This window comes from Capricornis sumatraensis, chromosome X (assembly GCF_032405125.1).
Source record: "Capricornis sumatraensis isolate serow.1 chromosome X, serow.2, whole genome shotgun sequence".
Lineage (NCBI taxonomy): Eukaryota > Metazoa > Chordata > Mammalia > Artiodactyla > Bovidae > Capricornis > Capricornis sumatraensis.
Genome location: NC_091092.1, coordinates 112,689,095 through 112,707,123, shown reverse-complemented (window position 1 = coordinate 112,707,123; position 18,029 = coordinate 112,689,095).

Here is an 18,029-nt window from a genome sequence, read left to right as displayed (position 1 = left end):
TAACCAGGTACTTTGTACTTGGTCTCGAAAATCTCAGTGCATGCCTGAGTACCTAACCTTTATAAAGAAAAGAGAACATTATTTCCCACTCTACTTTGAAACCTTCAGAAACTCTGGCTTCACTTTCATGACTGAATTCTCTCAACCCTGGACTTTTTTCTTCAAAAAGGTTAGTCTTGGTTCACAGACCTAACTCCTGTCAAGTTCACATATGTAATTTCCATTGCTGTCAACAATTCTAAGGCAGTCTAATCAATAGAGATAATCCTGGATTTTTAAAAAGCTATGCTAATTGCTCTAAATCCTTTTATTCATTAAATCCTCCTTTGTTTCACCCTTCTTTAAAAGAGAATGGTAATTTTTCTCTAAGAATCAATAAACTCTCCCAGAGTCATTGAAGCTTACCGAAAAGGCAGTCAGGTAAAATTTTTATTTTATCTTCACTTCTTTCCATATTCATTGATCCCACTGGCTCAAAGACACAAAAACAAGACTGCATCTGAGAAAAATAAAACACTGCCATCAGAGCACAAAGTAATTAGTTTTCCACTTCTAGTATTGGGTTGGCCAAAAAGTTCATCGTGTCTTTCCCTAACATCTTACAGAATTAGATGGAAAAACTCCAAACGAACTTTTTGGCCAACCCAATACAAGTGGTTGGCCTCTTTTTGATGCACAAGAGGCTCTTGGTCATGATTTGCAGATTGTTTGATATATCAAAGACAAGTGCTGGAGAGGAAATTTGAAAAATTCCTATCATTGTATCCCTTCCAACTGTATGAAATACACGATTTTCTATAAATCACTTTCAAAATCTATTGTGTCATTTTCAGTTTTCAGAGAAAGGCAATTTGGACCAGTTCTCTGGCAGTCTGGGAGGAATTTGACTGATGACAAAGCAGTTCTACAGCAAACAGCAATCACAAACACTTAGTGAACAGCAGCTATGGGCCAGTCACCTTACCAGGCACTCGACATGTAAGGACACATAAGACTGAGTCCTTGACTTTCAAAAGTTTACAGTGACGTGGGGGAAATAGTAGTCTAGATAATCATGTTGAAATATGCAGAGCTGTAATCCAAGTACATGCACAGTAGAACAGGGTCACAGACACCTCATATTAGGGATTGAGATACAGTAGCGTGATTAAGAGCAGAGGCTCTAGAGTCAAACTGAATTTCAATTCCAGATCTGTGATTCCCTGTGTGATCTTGCAAAGTGACTTTGCCTCTCTGTGCCTCAGCTTCCTCCTATTGTTGCTTTTGTCCAGTCACTAAGTCGTGTCCAACTTCTTGTGACCCCATGGACTGCAGCATGCTAGGCTTCCCTATCCTTCACTATCTCCTGGAGTTTCCTCAAACTCATGTCCATTGAGTCAATGTAATAGTGATAATAAGACTATTCATCACAAAGGGTCATTGTGAAGAGTAAATCAGTAACTTAGAAAAGTGCCTGGAACATGGTACTCAATAAATATTCGTCATTATTAATGGCATCAAATCATACACAAAAGAGAGCCTGAGACTTGACCTACAAAAGTAGAACAGAGAAATGCAGACATGTTAGAAGCATGTTTGGGGAGTCCCAAGCAACTCTGTGGCTGGAGAACAGATTCACAGACCGGAAGTGTGACAACAGCACACACTGCTCTGGACTGTGACGTATAAGAATGTTAGCTCTGCACCTCACTCACTAGCTGGGTACTTCAGCAAGGTAACCTGGCATGAACACAGAAGGTGCTCAATACATGGGAACGAGTGTTACTAGAAGCATATGGGAGAAAATGGCTTGAGATTGGCACTAGAAGTCTGTCTCAGTTCAGATTGTGGAGGGCTTATATGTGACATGTGTTACCCAACAGTTGCTACAGCAATGTTGTGTAATGAAACCCCCCCCCCAAATGTTAGTAGCTTATGACAACAAGCATTGTTTTCATACTCACAGGTAGGTAATCTGAGGTTTGGCTTATTTGGGTTCAATTTTGCTGGACCTTCTTGGGTTAAGGTGGGCTTGGCACCAGGCTACAGACCAATTCTGCTCCATGTGTCTTACTCTGGGACCTATAGTCACCTGCATGGAGCATAACTTCTGGGCAGGTATTTCTCTTGACAACAGCTGAAGCCAGAGAGGGGGGTCCAAACCATATAAGCACATTGAAAGTCTGTTCATGTCACATCAGTCAAGATTGCATTGACCCATGCAAGCCAATGGGCAAGTATATGGAGTTCACATTATAGCAAGGATTGCATATAACTGAATCTCTTTGCTGTACAGCAGAAATTAACACAGCACTGTAAATCAAACAACAATCCAATCCACGTGTTTGGGAGTTTTCATTCTTTCTACAGATTACAAGATCCATGGAAGGTATTATGTTAAGGAAATGAAGTGATTATATCTAAATTTTGGAATGGTCATCCTGGTGGTTATATGGAAGGTGAATGGGGTGGGGAGGGCCTGGAGGCACAGGGGCAAATGCTTCTACTTCATGGACTGGACCATGACCATGGCCCATGGTTAAGATACGGGATCACATGAAGAGGACAAATGTGAAAAAAATTGATGAGTTAGGATTACCAATACTTGGTTGTTAACTTGGTGGCTAGATATGGCAAGAGTGGGAGGGGGCAGGAATGGTGAGAGAAAAAAGGTAGTGGTGATTCAGAAGTTCTTTGATTAGACAACTAGAAGGATGGTGATGGTAATCCTGAAATAGGAGGGGTTAGAAAGAGCACTTTTTTCCAGGAAGAGTATGACGGAAGGTTGTGAATCCAATCTTGAACATGGTGGTGGCTTTGTAATATATCCATTTGCCTAGATGAACTTGTATGTCCCAGAATTTTTTTTCTGAATGTTTCTGGTTACAATTGGTGTCCAGATATTCTGTTGGCCAAAATGTTCATTCAGGCTTTTCCTTAACATGGTATGGAAAAAACCCAAATGAACTTTTTGGCCAACCCAATGCTTGGAAGGTCAGTGCAGAGGCCCCAGGCAATGCTGCAGTTCATGTATGCATTGGCTTATGTATTGGCTCAATACTTGGGATTTGGTGGCAGCTGGGCCCACAGGTGCTCCACTTTGCACCTTTATCCACCTTCTGCTTTTCTGACTCCTGGACCTGGTGTATGGTTAACTTCATAGTAAAAGATGCTAGCTTCTCCTGTAGGACACCCACATCATCAAAGTTGTAGGGACAGGCCATAAGACACTGACACAGGCTCTAGTCCTTTCTCACAGGTTCCTATTGGTCCCTCAATCCACCCCCATTTTACAGCCATCTTCCCTTCCTAATTGCCTACCCTGCTGACTTCAAGTGTCAGAATCCAGTGTAGAGACCAAAACTCACAGAAAACACCAACATCAACAAGGGCAAGATATCAATTCCCTATAATAAATAATATATATGTGCTTTCCTAGTGGTTCTATGTCTCTGATGAAACCAGGCAGTTAGGTTGAGTCTGAGATGCGGTTAGGATACAGTTAGGTTGAGTCTGAGATGCCAATGGTAAATGTATACAGAAATAAGAAATATGGTCTATATTGAGAAAAGTAAGTAGAAATGTACACATGATAATATACTGGTTTGGAAGTGGGAGTTAATGATACAGGAATCAATGCATTGCATCAGAGACTGTTGAAAGTTAAACAGGGAGACTTCCTGAAGACAAAATGATGGCGAATTCCAACATTCAAGGGTCAGGAAGACAGAGAAGAGGAATCAAGAAAGCACAAGCAACAATCGAAGGGATACGGAGAAAATCAGAAACAAAGGCTGGTCTGGAAGCCACGCGATGAAGTATTTGAGAACAGAACATCTATTGGGGCGGGGGTGGGGGGCAGCCTGGCACAAAAGTCAAAGATAATGAGAAGAACATCAAGGGCTGCTGACATAGCTTTCAGGTAGAATCTGGTCTCAAAGCCCTGGTAGGAGGTCAAGGAATAGGTAAGGCATTTGTTTTTCAGGGGTGGCAGAGATGGTCATGATGTCAAGAGAAGAATTCCTTAGGGTGACAGCAATCTGAACCTATTTATATTCAGAGGGGAGAAAGCAGACTGGAGATCAGGATTCCAGAGAGAGGGAGTGTAATGGATGTGGTAGGTGCTGTGACACACGATATGAAGCACCTGGGCAGAGTAGTCAGCCTTGATGGAAGCCATTAGAAACAGTGTTTCCTCCAAGGCAGGCAGGAAGGAGGGAGGGATAAGGTCATCAGTGTATGGGAATTATTTGATGGGCCTTACTTTCTTAGTAAACCAGGAACCATATTGTTATACCAGTAACCATATCATTTTATCACATAAAAGTACTGTGTTCACATTTGACTGTAAGCCCATGGGACTGCCTCCCCCAGAAAGGGCACCTCTTCTAATTGGCACAAAACATGGTTCTAGCTTATCCTTTATGGAGATTGGAACATAGAATGGGTGTTCCAAAGATTCTGGGAAGCTAAGAAAGCAAAACAAATATTCTCCGTGACTACTGAGTACGCTAAAAAGAAAGAAGGTTTGAAGAGAACAATGTTTGAGGTAGCCATTAGGAAGATAAATAGAAATGAAGTAAGTTTTAGGGGAGATGCAAACATTCAGTCCATAACAGAAGTAGCCAGATTACATACATAATTTGATGGATCTGATAAGAGATATAAGTAAGAGAGTCAGCGAAGATAACTCTTAGGTTTGGGGTCTGAAAACATGAGGGAATTAGCGAAAGTATACTGAAAATGTTTAACAAATGTCACTGGGAGTGGGGAGGGGGTACTTCCCTGCAGGTCCTTAGGTTAGGAATTTGTGCTTCCACTGCAGTGGGGGGCATGGGTTCAATCCTGAGTTGGGGAACAAGGATTCCCACATGCTCCATGGCACAGCAAAAAAAAAAAAGTCACTCTGGAGGGAACAAAGTACTTACTTGCAGTATTTGACAATCCCTATGGGGTAAATGTGGCTTCACAGAACACAGTTGAGAAGAGATGTTAACTTTTGGACCTGGTTCTTCAACAATTTATGCATGCGTGCTAAGTCACCTCAGTTGTGTCTGACTCTTGTGTGATCCTATGGACTGTAGCCAGCCAGGCTCCTCTGTCCATGGGATTCTCCAGGCAAGAACACTGGAGTGGGTTGCCATGTCCTCCTCCAGGGGATCTTCCTGACCCAGGGATTGAATTCATGCCTCTTACAGCTCTTGAATTGGCAAGCAGGTTCTTTACCACTGGTGCCACCTAGGAAGTCCCTTTGACAATTTAGCTTCAATCTAAAGACAAAAAGAACTGCAAACTAACCTTGAACTTCAGTGGATGAGTTAGTTTCATGCTGATTTTCTTAATGGTGTGGGTTTGAAATTCTGAAACCTTTCAATGTGTATTGTAGGGTTGACCAAATGAGTATATATACTTATGCTAATGGGAGCCAGGTGTCTCAGTATTGAAGACAGGAGATATAAATATGGGTTGAGCAAAGACTAGGAAGGGTATGCTGATGGTGAATTGGCATAAACCCCAGTTCTTTCAGTTGTCTCTACTGTAAGGCAAGCAAAATACCACAATGGCAGTGACAGCATCGAGCACCAGATCTTTATTTCTAAATATAAGTTTTCACTAAAAAGAATCAAGGATCCTTAGTCATTTGTCTAGGATAGGACATATCCAGAGCTAGGATATAGGAAGTATCAGATGAGCCGGGAACATAATTTTGTGCATATGTGCCAGAAAATAAGAAAGTACACAGAAGTCAGCCTGAATAGGATTCCACTGGCCAAATCTGGGACAATTTCATATCAAAATATATCATGATATGAATGGATAATAACCCAGTGAATAAGACAAAAATCCATGATATCAACAGAAAAATAGAAAAAGCTCTTTTTTTCCATGCTAACTAATATCAATGAATAAATCTAGATGGAATGATGACTTCAAAAGTGATCATTTTGCCCAAAGAATGGGACAAACTGACATTATGTGCCTCTTGGCACATAAAAGTACTGAGGAGGAGGAGAGTCTTATTCTATCTTTCAATGTTTTTGCAAGTTTAAAATTCTTTTAAAATAAAAAGTTAAAAGGTGAGAAAGATAGATCTACTCTATTAAAAGCCATTTGATAACTTACTTTTGGATTTAACAAGATAGAGGTCATGAGCAACCATACCAGGAGAGATTTCAGCAGAGTGCTGGGGAAGAGAACATAATAGAGATCTGTTGATGAGAGAGTGGGAGATTAGGGAAGAATCAAGGGGCTGCCCTGGTGGTCCAGTGGCTAAGACGCCACACTACCAACTCCGGGGCCCCAGGTTTGATCCCTGGTCAAGGAACTATAATCTATAGGGTCACACAGAGTTGGGCACAACTGAAATGACTGAGCCCACACGCAGACACACAGGGAACTAGCTAGCACATGCTGCAACTGAAGATTCCGCATGCTGCAAGGAAGGTGAAACACCCCATGTGCTGCAACTAAGACTCGAAACAGCCCGATAAATTAAAAAAAAAGAAAGGATTAAAAGATAATCAAGCGAAAGAGGAATCCTTCAGGGAATTTTACTTAGCTGAATGGGAAAACATGGTTAAGAGAGGGTTGGGGGCTTTCCTGATGGCTTCATGTTTAGGAATCCACCTGCCAATGCAGGGGACATGGGTTTGATTCCTGGTTTGAGAAGGTCCCACGTGCCACAGAGCAACTAAGCCCATGCACCACAACCACTGAGCCCACATGCTGCAACTACCGGAAGCCCACGTGCCTAGAGCCTGTGCTCCGCAGCAAGAGAAGCACAGCTAAAATAAATGAATAAAATCTTCAAAATGAAGAGCTTCTCTTCCCTCCATCCCACAGACAATCCTAAATAAGTTGGCTGGCAACTGCAATAAACGTCTGGATTGTGTTGGAATCTGGGAATGTCAGTTAAAAAAAAAAAAAGACGGGGTTGGGTGTTTTTAATGAGACATCTTAAATATGCGGTTGGCATGTTTCTATGATGATATAATAGAAAAAGAAAAAGGGTGATACATGAAAAGAGTAAAGTGACAGGAGAAAATTACTGAGCGGGCACAAGGGGATAACTAGACCACCTGGTCCTGGTGGGGGGTTCAGATATTTCGTCCACAGTACAGGAAGAACACATGAGCAGAGCCACAGAGCTGACAAGTGATGGAGAGATAGGGCCATTTTCTTCATTTGGTTTCTCATTCTTCAGTGTAATTCAAACTGGGAGCCCCAGCTGAGAGTGAGGAGGCAGCAGGGCTGTTGAACATTTGAGGAGAAAGAAGAAGGTATTTTTAATTATCTCAGAAAAAGAGGGAGTGAATAAACGACTGGAGGCATTGGAATGGCCCAGCAATGCTAAGTCCACTTCAGATTTTTTTGAAATCATAAATAAAGGAGCAACTCGGCAGAACTTCCACACCTGGGAAGGATAACTGGGTAATCTGGTCTAATGCTCCAGACAGGAAAGCTGGACAAAAGATTTTTCAAGACTTCTGAAAAGGAACAAGTAGGTAACAAAAGAGTTAAGAGAGACCGGTCAGAGAGGAAATTTGGAAAGGCAACAACGGTATTGCGCTTGCTCTGGTTCTCGGGGGCCATGGGTGATCCTGACTGGGCAGCTGAGATGCCGAGTTCTGCTTTGACGGATTCTCAGGGCTTGGGAGATGAAAGTCAGTGTCCATGGCCTGTCCAGCGTGAGGCCCCTGGGAAACTACTCTAGGAGTCAGAAAAAGTCAGAGGCAAACCTCCCGTGAACTTGCAGCCCAGACTCAAGTCATCCCTGAGGACCAGATTTCTGCCCTAAAACTAGATGTAGTGATCTGAATCGCTAGTGTCCCCGTGCCCCTGGTAGTAGCAGAGAAAAGTCTCCATGAGGAAAACATTATGTTTTCAAATACAATCTGAAGCACACATTCAGGTCCTCCATCATGTTACCGTCATTGACATCTCCAACAATCTCTTTTCAACCTTCCTCTTTCCACAACCTGTCCCTAATGCCCATCCAGCCTTCAATGGACCCTTGCAGTTTCTGTTCTGTTTAACATGTTTCCTAGCTTTCCACTTTTCCTTATATCCTATTCTTTGTCTAGAATTCCCTTCCCAGCACTTTTTTAAATGGAGGTATCATGGACATTATAACAGTATATTTGTTCCAGGTTGACAACATGATGATTTGATATCTGTAGATACTACGACATGATCACCAGAATAAGTCCAGTTAACACCCATCACTATATTTCATCACAAAAGTTTTCTTGTCATGAGAACCTTTAAGATCTACCCTCTTAGCAGCTTTCAAATATGCACTGCAGTCTTAGTAACTATGCGCTTTCCGGGTGGCTCAGGCAGTGAGGAATCTGCCTGCAATACAGGAGACACAGGTTCGATCCCTGGGTCATGAAGATCTGGAGAATGGAAGGGAAACCCACTCTACTATTCTTGCCTGGAAAACCTCATGGACAGAGGAGCCTGGTGGGCTCTAGTCCATGGAGTCACAAAGAATCAGACACGACTGAGAGACTAACACACACATTACACACTGTACATCTCTAGGACTTAATTATTTTGTAACAGGAACTTTGTCCCTGTTTAAACACCTCCACCTACCACTTTTTTTTGAAACAGTGACTTAAACAAGATGTAAAGCTGTTTCTTTTTCATTTAAATGTAATAGTCCAAGGGCAGCAAGTCTGGGGCTTCCAAAGATACAACTTCCACCTCTCAACCAGAAGCAGCATCTCCAGCTCTCTCACCTGTCAGGCAGCTACCTTTCCCACCATTTCTGCCCAAGAAAGCCAAGTTCCTTCAGAGTCTGCCTACTCTGTTAACTTGGGCTGGCCCCGAAGTCAGAATTAATCTGTTCCATCCCTGTTTGTTTATTCACTTGTCATTTGATTCCAGCATCCTTTAGTTGCATGTGGGCTCACTCTCTGCTATTTTGTGAGTCCAGGGAGGGCAGACATGTCTTGTCCATCTCTGCATTCTCTGCGTCATCAGCCTTGCTCCCTGCACTGAGTGGGTGCTCATAAATGGTCACTGACTTGAACTGTGACAGCTAGGGAAAAAAATGCCTCAATTGAGGTTAAAAGTGAAAGATCTTCTCTTCTAGTTTCTGGGTCTAATCAAATCAGGCTCCCTGGTTTTACCGAACTTTGAAAAACTTACTTTCAAGGTCAGGAATGAGGGAATATTCTGCCAGTTTTATTTTATGAGCAGACACAAAGATTAGGCTTGCTTTTTCCTTTTTAGTTACTTCTAACACTGAGCTGATTGATGGAAGGCAGAGGAAAGTAATAAACCTTTATTCACAGGACTACAAAACCCTCTCTGGCTGCTGCCTCCTTCCCTCTCTGGAGATAGATGGGGCCCCTGCTATTATGAAATACACAGCAGAAGGGTGCTTTTCCAGTAATCCCTCTGGTACTCGTCTACATCTTGACTACTTCTTGATAAAGATATCACCCTCTGGATAGAACTTGTCTGCAAGATAAGCAGCCCACATATACTTTGAACTGTTTGGTCTCTTAAAGAGAACAGCAGCCTATAATGAAAAGCAGACTATTCCTTTCAAAGCAATGATTTTCCAGCGTTCACGACAATGCATACTAGGTCAGACTGAGTAGAAATTTCAGAAATAAATTCATCATAATAGTCCATGCCACTCTACTCTCTTGTTCTTTATCTCGGCCAGTAATAATTGGGTGGGGACCAGCCGATGAAGAGTGAAGCTAGGGTAAGGCACAACCCTGGTAAGCCGGGCGACTCTCTGTCCAGCCTGATGCTTCAGTAACAGCCTCATTGTCCAGCTTCATCACTCCTGCTGGCTGGGATGGGTCTTGCTGCAGTAAGCTTTTGCTGCAGACCAAGCCCTCCTAGAAGTGAGTGACTTAAAGCCAAAAATGGGTATAGGGATTTACTTGGTGGTCCAGTGGCTAAGATTGCACTCCCAATGCAGGGGACCCAGTTTCAATCCCTGGTCAGGGAACTATTCATGGATCCCACAGGTGGCAACTAAGAGCTCAAATGCCACAACCAAAGATCCCAAGTGCCACAGCAAAGACCCAGCACAGCAAAATAAACCAATTTAAAAAAATAGGTATACCTTCTGACTCTTCTGAAATCTGGCAGGGTAGTTCTTTTTGCCTGGGCTACTGCTCTGACCTAGATTGAGCTCACACTGTGTCCGAGGCCAGCTGGTGGCTCAGCAGGGCAAGGACGGGCTCAGATGGCCTCATGCATGTTTCCTGAAAATGGCTCAGTGTCAGCCTGGACTGATGCGGGTGCCTCTCATCATCCAGTAGGGGCTAGCTCTGGCTCATCCTCATGATGGTCTCAGGGGTCCAAGTGCAGTGAGAAGACAAGCTCAAGTGCTTGGGCTTTGGAGCCTCTGCTTGGGTCGGGTGGCTGGGTCACAAAGACAGCCCACATATAGGTAGGTTTCATAGCTTAGTCATGTCCGACTCTTTGTAAGACCCTATGGACTGTAGCCCCCCCAGGATCCTCTGTTAATGGGATTCTCCAGACAAGAATAGTGGAGTGGAAGGCTGCAATATAAAGGCCACCTCTGTGTGAAAGAATCTGCCCAGCCACACTGAAAAGGGGCACGTGTGCAGGGATGGGAAAAATCTGTGGCTGTTTTTGATTGATTTCACACACAGGCCCTAGCCTCCACCACCTTGTTGCATCTGAATTATTTCCCCTTGGTCACTCTCCCAGAAGGTAACAGCAGAAAAACAAGCTACTGAAAAAAGAAAGTGGTACTGACTGCCTTTCGCAGAGCCCTTGCACGCTGTTGCCTTACTAGGGCTGCTGCATGCTGCCTGGGAAGACAGTCAAAGCAGATCCCCAGAGAGAAGAGATGGCGCACGTCTGGGTGTGTAAAACCTCCGTCCATGTCTACTAAGCTGGGAGGAGGACTGGGGAAGCCAGGGGGGCTCATTTCCTGAGGAGTGGCTGGCCGAGGGGGTGAGAAAGGAGACACAGAAGACCTCAGTTGGAGGCAGCAGGCCATGGCTGCTCCTTCCCTCCCTCCATCAGCCTATGGGTGTCAGGGTCACCCCAAAGCCACACCTCCTGGAAACATGTACAGCGTAGTTTAAAAAGACGATTGCACATAAAAATTTCATTTTAAAAAGAGTGGTCAGGGGCTTCCCTGGTGGCTCAGTGGTAAAGAATCCACCTGCCAATGCAGGAGACGCAGATTTGATCCCTGATCCAAGAGAATCCCACATGCCGCAAAGCAACTAAACCCACGCACCACAAACTACCGAGCCCATGTGCACTAGAGCCTCTGCTCCGCAACAAGAGAAGCCACCAGTGAGAAACCCGCACGCTGCAACGAGAGAGCAGCCCCTGCTTGTCGCAACTAGAGAAAGCCTGTGCAGTAACGAAGACCCAGAACAGCAGGAAAAAATAAAAATAAATAAATGAACATTTTAATTAAACAAAAGAGTGGTTTTAACGGTTTACATTTAACATTGTATTGGAGGTAATTTTTTAGCATATAGAAGAATTGCAAGAACACAAATAGTAGGTAGAACAGCTGGCCCTTTACCCCAAGTCACTTATTGTCAACATCTTGCCTCATTTGCTTTATCACTGTACTCTAATCCCCCCCATATATACACATACTCTCTCTCCATTACTCTCATTTTATACACACACATACACACACACACCCTGACTTTCTCTCTCCTACTACTCTCAAGTGATTATATATACACACATTGAAGCATATGAAACTGAATTGCCTACATTGTGGTTCTGTACCCTAAGTACTTCAGTATTTATTTTCTAAGTCTATCTTCTCAAATATACTTTAAAATTCCGAGAACAAACACTGAAGAAGGGCTCCAGTGGCCAGCCGTAGGGAGTCCAGAGCAGGGCACCACGGTGCTCAGCTGGGAAAAGCCCTCTCCCATATGCTCTCCCTTCTCCTTTGAGGCCACAACACCCCCCTCCCCTTCTAGAAGGGCAACACAGCAGGAGGAGACACAACAGAAAGAGACAGGGAGGGGTGGGCCATTCAGCCTCAAGGGAAGTGAGGAAGGGGCGAAACATTCATGATGGCTTCTGGGAAATCGAACAATGCTGGACGGGGGGAGAACACTCAGAGTTGTGCTTTATTTCAAACAGCAATGGGAACAAAGCAAAGCATCATGCTGAAAAGGAGCTCATGGGGCTATGAGAAGACTGGACAGACACCCGCAAGGACATGGACTTGCAAAGAAGCCTTGGGAAGCCTTTATGAACCAGAAGCATCTCAGTAGTAGGCACTGAAAATATCTGGGTTTTTTTTTCCCCCCTTCTAAAAATGTTCTAGTAACATTTTCCTCCTTTTGAATGAACCGGCCTTATGATGTGAGAAGCAGCGCCCTGCAGCTCGGAGGGTCTCGGCTGTGGCGTGCTGGCCTCTAGTGGTCAGGAAGGAACCTCCCGCTCGGCTCTGCCTGGCTTCACGGTGACTTCAGTGAGGAAGGGGAATGGGGACTGGGGTTTGTGATGAGTCTTACGCTCCTTGGGAACATTGGAGACTATTGACCTCTCTACCCAATCCATCATTTACCTGGATAAGAAACTTTCCTTGGCCCAAAACACATTATGGAGGCAGCCTTTAGGGCCAGATGCAAACTCCTTGTTTCTAAGATGTAGACAATATTCTAAAGATGTGTGCATTAGTCACTCAGTTGTGTCCAACTCTTTGCAACCCCATGGACTGTACTCTGCCAGACTCCTCTGTTCACGGGATTCTCCAGGCAAGAATCCTGGATTGGGTAGCCATTCCCTTCTCCAGGGGATCTTCCCAACTCAGGGATCAAACCTGGGTCTCCTGCACTGCACGTGGATTCTTTACCATCTGAGCTATCAGGGAAGATAATGCTTTCCAGTTTCTCTGATGAAAGGTACACAAGATGGCAGGCAAGATGTGCTTGGAGCAGACCCCCGAGAACATGACAGAAGGAAAACCAAGTGAAAATAATGTAAACCAAACAAGTCTGAAAACTCAAAGAAGTACATGTGCATATAATATTATTTTTGGAAAAAATAATCAGTATTGATGTGGCCTCTGTAATAGTTTCTTGGACAAGATGTGCAACTTCTCCAAGCTTCAGCTGACCTGTCCAGGGTAACAGTACATCCTGCATGTATGTGTGACCAAAATCACATGAGTCAAAAGGTGAAGGGCTTACTTTACCTTTCACTGTGCCAGACTGGCACTTGTTAAAGATTTAGCAATTCAGCTATTTTTATTTTACTGTTTTATGTTGATTATTCTTTAGGAGATACAGTCCCATCTTCAGCTTTATGACACACCAGGAGAATCCTTCCCTAAATTGAAACTCTACTTCCCAGCCGGCGCTTCCCTTGTGGCTCAGCTGGTAAAGAATCCCCCTACAATGCTGGGTTTGATCCCTGGGTTGGGAAGGTCCCCTGGAGAAGGGAAAGGCTACCCACTCCAGTATTCTGGCCTGGAGAATTCCACGGACTATCGTCCATGGGGTTGCAAAGAGTCGGACACGACTGAGTGACTTCACTTTCACTTTCATGCATTGGATAAGGAAATGGCAACCCACTCCAGTATTATTGCCTGGAGAGTCCCAGGGACAGAGGAGCCTGGTGGGCTGCCGTCTATGGGGCGGCACAGAGTCAGACAGGACTGAAGCAACTTAGTAGCAGCAGCAGTCCCAGGTGGTGCAGTAGTAAATAATCTGCCTGCCAATGCGAGAGGCAAGGGTTGGATTCACGGGTCGGAAAGATCCCCTGGAGAAGGGAATGGTAACCCACTCCAATATTCTTGCCTGGAGAATTCCATGGACAGAGGAGCCTGGTGGGCTACAGTCCACGGGGTTGCGAGAGAGTCAGATATGACTGAGGGAATGAACAACAGGAAGTTTCTGGTGTACAGCAAAGTGGCTCAATAATACAAACATATATATATTTTACTTTTAAGATTGGGCAGCAGGAAGGAAGGGGCAGGGATGTTCTAGTTTTGGGGGGGGGGGGGTTGGGGCCATGCTGTGCGGCAAGCCTGATCCCAGTTCCCCGTTCGCCACCGGGGATGGAACCCGCGCCCAGGCAGTGGAAGCGGGGCATGTGAACCACTGGTCCGCCAGGGAAGTCCCAGGGATATTCTAGATCAACGTTTAGGACTCAGCTCTAAAGACTGTGAGACTTGGAACTCCCAGGTCTATCCTAAAATCTCAAATGCAGCACTAGAACTACAAACTGTTTACTCAACACAGAAGCCTCCTGAGGCGCACGGAGAAGAAGGGCTGTGGAGGAGGTAAACACAAAGGGAGGTGGAATTACCTGGAGATGAATTTGCTCTCGGGTTGAGTGGCCTGACCGGCGTGGGGGACAACGAGGAGCTGAGTGACTGACGGGTGATGTCCCAACGCAGCTCAGAAACTGGAAAGAGCGCGAAAGGTGAGCCAAACGAGCCAGCGTCCCGGTGGCACCTCTGACCCAGGAAGCGGGCTTCCCTGTTTGCACGTGTGCGTGCCCACGTGCGTGCGTGCATTACGCCAAGGATTGGCTACGCCTGGAACCGTGGCGTGGGTCCCTTGCGATTGGCTCAGCTTGGCGGACTTCAGAAAGCAAGGGAGCAGTCATTTCAGCCACAAGGGGGTGCTGCCCAGAAAAAAAAAAAACCCCAAACACTCAAGGCTCAATTATGGAACCAACACTCCTCACCTTTTTGTGCACGTGAAGCTTTGGATGCCTACCTGCTATAGTACTTGTGTCCTTGAACTTTGGATTTGTGTCTGTAGAATGGTAAACGTGTATCTAGATGCTGGTTATGACAGCTCTTGCCTCCTGTTTTAACCAGAATTGGGGGATGTTGGGGCCCCTCCTCCATTTCTATGGTCAATAGACTGTAGATTCTATGGTACCCAGAGCCACAGGTTGAAGAGAAAACTTTAAACGCAATCTGTTGGGGTTTTTTTGTTTGTTTGTTTGTTTGTTTGTTTTGTGGCCGAGCCTCACCGGTATGTAGGATCTCAGTTCTGGGATCAGGAATTGAACCCACGCACCCTGCAGTACAAGCTCAGAGTCCTAACCACTGAACCGCCTAGGAAGTCCCCAATCTCCTGTTTTCCAGATGAATTAAACTGAGGCCCGAAACTGTTACAAAGCTAATTTGAGTGTGCCTTAAGCTTCCCAGGTGGCGCTAGTTGTAAAGAATCCACCTGCCAATGCAGGAGACACAGGAGACTTGGGTTCCATCCCTGGGTCAGGAAGATCCCCTGGAATAGGAAATAGCAATCCACTCCAGTATTCTTGCCTGGAGAATCCCATGGACAGAGGAGTCTAGAGGCCTGCAGTCCATAGGGTCGCAGAGTCAGACACGACTTAAGTGACTTTGTATCCATGTGTGCTGTGCAATGTCGTGCTTATAGTTCTGCCTCTCCAGGCAGGAAAGAATCCCTGTTGAGCATTGTCTAAAGGGCCCTTTGTAGGGACTTCCCTGGCAGTCCAGTGGCTAAGACTCCATGCTTCCAATGCAGGAGGGGTAGGATTGATCCCTGGTCAGGGAACAAAGATCCCATAAGGGAAGGTAAAAAAAAAAAGAGAGAGAGAGAGAGAGAGAACACCCCTTGTAGGGTTGCACCAACCCCTGGTTGTAGGAAGCTTTGGTGCCACTTAGGATTGTTATACTCCTCATCATTGCAGGTGACCCCTTGGGAGGCAGCAATGATGGGAATCAGCCAATTAGCTGAAAGGAGGTGGATTGACAATGCAGTCATTTGGAAAACCATTTAATTTCACTTGCTGCCAACTTCCGATAAGAAGCATATACCCAATCACCTAAGACAGGAGTGCTGCTTAATATTTTTTCCAAGTGTTTAAATATTACCACTTAGTGGTGATTACCTCTTTGCATATTTGTAAGAAAACAAATAAAATGAAATGGATTACTGGGTTATTAAGCCACATTTTGTTATGAGGGATGTAAATAAATTTCATATTTTAGTCTGCCAATTATGTTACTTCTCTCCAGCTTCTGAATATAATTAAAACCATAATGTGTCTGTGATCAAAGTTTATATTAATATTTAGATTATTAAAGCACAGAGAGAAAATTATTTTCCACAAAAGACGTTTTTACTTAGTAAATTAAATAATTCCCATTTTACACTAGGAGAGAAAAAAAGTAGAAAATAACTTGGAGATTTCTAACATGAGCAACTCGGAGGATGAATTCACATAATTAGAAATACATTAATAGTTGTGGGGGATTATTTGCAAAAAGAACTGCAGTAATTTCCTCTCTCTCTTCATGTCCTTGAGCATTTCCCTTCCACTCCTGGCTTGCCCATGTGACTCGCTTTGGTTAATGGAACCATAGCAAGTGTAACATAAGCAAAGACTTTCAAAGTGTGCATTGGTCTTGGAAGCTCTAGAATCACGAGATGTGAATGAGCCCAGGCTAACCTGCTGGATGATGTGGGACACATGGCCAAGTCATCTTCTTCCTTACCTGCCATAGAGCCAACAATCAGACATGTGAATGAGGCCATCAGGACAAGCCAAGCTCCGCCAAGCTTATCCAGACCAGATGAACAGCCTACCAAATAGTAAGCAAGTATAAATATTTATCCTTATTAAAATTATCTTTTAAGTAACTATGTTTGGGGTGATTTGATTTGTAGCAGAAATGAAATGTGATCAAAGGTATCATCTTTAAATACTGTGTTTTTAGAGGAAAAAAAATTAAAAGCTCTGTTCCATTCGCATTACGATTTACTGAAAGAGTGGCATACATGCATGGTCTTTACTTCCTTTCTCCTAAATATCTTTAAACTCCAATTGGATTTCTACCTGCTCCAATCTCCCGAACCTGCTTCTAGAACGCCAAACTCTCCTAGCCTCCCACTCTTGTCCCTTTCAGTCTCCTTTCTGACTCTGCTGCTCCTTCCCAGTTTCTTAAAGATTGAGCTTCTGGGTCGTCTTCTCTATTTTACATGATTTCTCTGCATAATTCATCCTGTTCCATGGCTTTCAATGCCACCTGTACATTCATGGCCCCCATACTGACATCTCCAACCCTGCCCTTCCTTCTGAATGCCAGATTCCAATAGCCAGCTACCTCCCGGACATCTTCATATGGATATCAAACTCAGTGTGTTAGAAAATAGGACTCCTGACACCCCACACTAGACTTCTAACATTCTTTTCCCATGTCTTTCCTAATATTAATGTATCAGTTACGGGCATCTCCAGTCATCCAGTTGGCCAGACAATAGGATAAAATTTGTCCTCAATTTCCCCCTTTCTCTCTCCATTTAAGTACAATCTATTAGCAAATTGTGTTAGCTCAATGCCCCAAATACATGTGCATTCTCTTCTCTCCACCTCCTATTAGTTTGAAACACTGTCAATTGTTTTCTAAGCTAGTACAGCTTACTTTAAAATGGGTCCTGTTTCTACCCTTGCTCTTCCATAGTCTATTCTCTAGACAGCAGCCAAAATGATCATTTTAAAACATTCAGCGCAAATGAAATCATACCATTACCTTGCTTAAATCCTCCAGTGACTTTAGATTGCACCGCAAATAAAGGACCAACTCTTTACTGTCTAATCAAGCCTCTGCCCTCCTCTCTGTGGCAGACTCTTTGACTGGAATGTGGAATTTTGTGAACATGGTTTTGATTATTTGTTTGTTGGCAATAGTCAATTCAGTTAAGTATTAAATACATGATTGGACAGTCATAAAATGAATAAATCGATATGTTGGCACTTGTGTTCTAAACATAATTTCCTTAGATATTTTAATATATCAAAAATATATCAAATGCATATGCCTTAACAATTAGTATAACATAAGGACTGCCATCCTTGAAACTTTGTGGTGATCATCATATGTAATTCCATGTAGATACCGACATGGAATTGAGTTCCCTAATCTTAATAGGAGTCATGAAACCCTGGAGTGATAAATATTAGTGAAATGTTCCTTGTTTCATTTTTCTTTTTTTTTTTGACCATGTGGCATACAGGATCTTGGTTCCCTGACCAGGGCTCATACCAAGGCTCCAATTTGATTTATTGCA